Source organism: Sylvia atricapilla, chromosome 4 (assembly GCF_009819655.1).
Source record: "Sylvia atricapilla isolate bSylAtr1 chromosome 4, bSylAtr1.pri, whole genome shotgun sequence".
NCBI classification, from domain to species: domain Eukaryota; kingdom Metazoa; phylum Chordata; class Aves; order Passeriformes; family Sylviidae; genus Sylvia; species Sylvia atricapilla.
Genome location: NC_089143.1, coordinates 42,709,586 through 42,712,436, shown reverse-complemented (window position 1 = coordinate 42,712,436; position 2,851 = coordinate 42,709,586). Strand labels below are relative to the sequence as shown.

General features: G+C 38.1%; 1 long non-coding RNA gene across 1 annotated transcript; it reads left to right on the top strand.

The window, feature by feature from the left end:
• The first annotated feature begins 205 nt into the window (after window positions 1-205).
• On the top strand, window positions 206-2,528 carry LOC136359949 (uncharacterized). The gene is made up of 3 exons (XR_010743386.1): window positions 206-345; window positions 457-531; window positions 2,309-2,528. It is a non-coding gene; the product is annotated as an uncharacterized lncRNA (long non-coding RNA).
• The last annotated feature ends 323 nt before the right edge of the window (window positions 2,529-2,851 follow it).

Below are 2,851 nucleotides of genomic sequence, written 5' to 3'. Positions count from 1 at the left end.
TGGCTTGGCAATGGGTGACTCCTTTACGTAAACTTAGAGTAACCTTTGGGTCTCAAAAGCACTTGCTTCTACTTCCAGCCTTGCACCTTAATCTCTACACCCAATTCCAAAGTAAATTATACAGAGGAACAGATTATGTCTAAGGTTTTTTCTTCCTTTGTTCAAGTTCTGAGGCCTATGTCTTACACTGTGTACACTGGTGGACATCCAGAGCATTATGGCACTAGGCCATAGCCTGGGTCTTCACATCTGCTGGGAACTGCTGGCAAAGTGCACAATAATGAAGGAGACTGTACCACATTCCATTAGAAGATAACAGGGCTGCCAGCTATCACTGCTTTGTTGGTAATAACATCTTAGGCATGTTGTCTGTCTTTGTTTTCCAAGGTTCAGTACAGTGCAATGTGCTTGACTGCCAACAGCCATAACTGACAGACTTTGGCTGCTGCCTTTCAGCATGGACCCCTTTTTCCAGTCAAACAGCTTGGATGATAAATTTCCAGTGGAAATTATGAAACTCCATTCCTGCAAGTAAGTCATGATCTTATTTGATGGGATGCAGTTGCAGGTGGCTGTTGATCACCAAGCAAAACCTGAGCAGTCTGTGTGTGCCCTGCACAACAGAATGGAAATACTGGTGAAAAAACACGCCCAGTCATAGTACTAGCACATAATTTATAACAGATACTTATGGTTTATAAACTAGATGCTTTTAACCATTTACCTGTCATTAGATAAATATCTAATATTTTCAGTAGTCCTCTTATGTCTTAAAGTTTGGTTAATGACAATATATTGTCAAGCTGATACGTACACTTTCTGATTGTGTTTCTTGCAAAAATGCAGTATCAATTGAATACTGACAGTGGAGAAAGAGGGGCTGGGAGCCTGCAGCTGAGCACACAAGGAATGCAGCAGAGAGACAGAGAAGTGTTTAGTTTCCCATTCAGAAGGAGTCAAGAGAGGAAGTTTTTAAGTCCAGGGTGTTAGCTATAAAGAGACTTTGATTTGTGATTAAAGAAACTGATTGCTATTGCATCTGTTCCTGAGAGAATGGGAAACAAAAAGGTATATATTCCCTCTAATTAGAATTACAGCTAAACCTGGTTATTAACTACTTCTACAGGGGGAAATCTTGACTATATGAGCCAGAAAGAATGATGGTATTTGAGTATGTATTTCTCTTATTTTAGACATGGTCTCTACTTTTAACTCTGTGTTCATTTGTTCCTTTAATTTTTTTCCCCTTTCTTCCCTTTTGAGAGTGAAACAAGAGTAATGTGTGTCCATGGAAGAACTTGCATTGTACAAAGGTTTCCACTCCATTTTGGCAGACAAGTAGATGCAGTTCTGGCATCTCATTTGTGCTCATTTGGGTTTGTTTACTGACAGTAAACAAACAAAAAAATAAGCAAAAAAGCTGTGAGATAGCAAATATTTTATTTGTACTTCTGCCAAGGTGTACTTGTGTACTCTCGCTGTGCCAGGATTTGCAGTAACGATGGCATTAAACTATATGCTCTTCTCCCTTTGGTCATAACAACTAAGCTCATTTCTTTTTATTTAAATTGGCTATTTTAGAAATGCTCTTATCAGTTAAACCAGCTTCTCCCTTCTAGAATAATAACATGGTTGTGTGATTAAATCAAAAGTTCATACTGCAGAAAAGACCTTGTAGAGCTAGAGAAAATGAGGTATTAATTTCATAATGTATTAAAGATTTCTGTTTCTTCTTCCCTTTACCATAGTAGTCTGTTTGGAAAAATTGGAAAAAATTTAGAGGTAGGTTTAGCCCTAGAAATTTCAAGGATCTGAACTCTGGTTTGTTTGTTTGTTTGTTTTGTTTTGTTTTTCAGGGGGAAATCTAAAGACCTTATAGGACAGAGGAGTGTGGAGTGTGCCTACACTTATACAACCAGCATTCCTTTACCTGAGTTTTGTTCTCAAACTTTAATTTATAGACCATGAAAAAAGGAACTAAAATATTTGTAAACACAGAAAAAAATTAAAGAGATCCTTCAAGAATACCTAGAGTTGCAGGTTGTGTGCCTCCCAAAAAAATAAGCAGTAACTTATTAAACTACAAGAATTTCTCTGTTTATCTGATTTAGATAGAGGTTTTGAGAACCAGCCCTAGGTTTCAAAGCCTACTTTCAAGACCATGTACACTGCAGGGAGTACTTAGGAGGGTTTCATGATGAAAATGGAATCCAAACATTTACAAATTGTCTGTTTCAAAACAGACACCTAAATGTATCCTGTTAATAAATTGTCAGCATTTTATTTTTTCATCGAATTCTTCACTTAGGTCTTGGTGTCTTTTTTTCATCAAAATCTACATCCTAGAACCCTCTCTTTGTAGATTGTGGAAAGTATATTCTTTAGAGTATAAAAGCCTCCTTGACTAGGCTGCCTGTCCAGCAGGCCCACAGGGGAATTTTCTTCTCTGCTTGACGAGGTATAGAATCAGAGGGGTGCAGGCTACATTGGAAACTGGACTCTCTACCCCCCTCCTTTTTCATTATTTTTTTTTTCCCAGAAGGTGCACCAGCCTGAAGTGTTGGGATAAAAATGCATCATCCAGTAAATCAGAGGTTGATCATCAGAAGGTATGTGACTGTTTATTACTTATTTGTTCATCATCTGTTTGGGATGGAGAATAGCCCAAGCATGTCAGTATTTAATATTAAATAGTAGCTAAAGATATAATATATTTAGTGTTGGGAGTGGGAACTAGAAAGTAGTGCTTCTGCCACGACCTTTCAGGACCACAGTTCATCACAGTTTCCTTTGCTGACTGTTCCTCAGGCTGTGTGCAGGTAACATTCACTGTTGCAGACACACTCTGTCT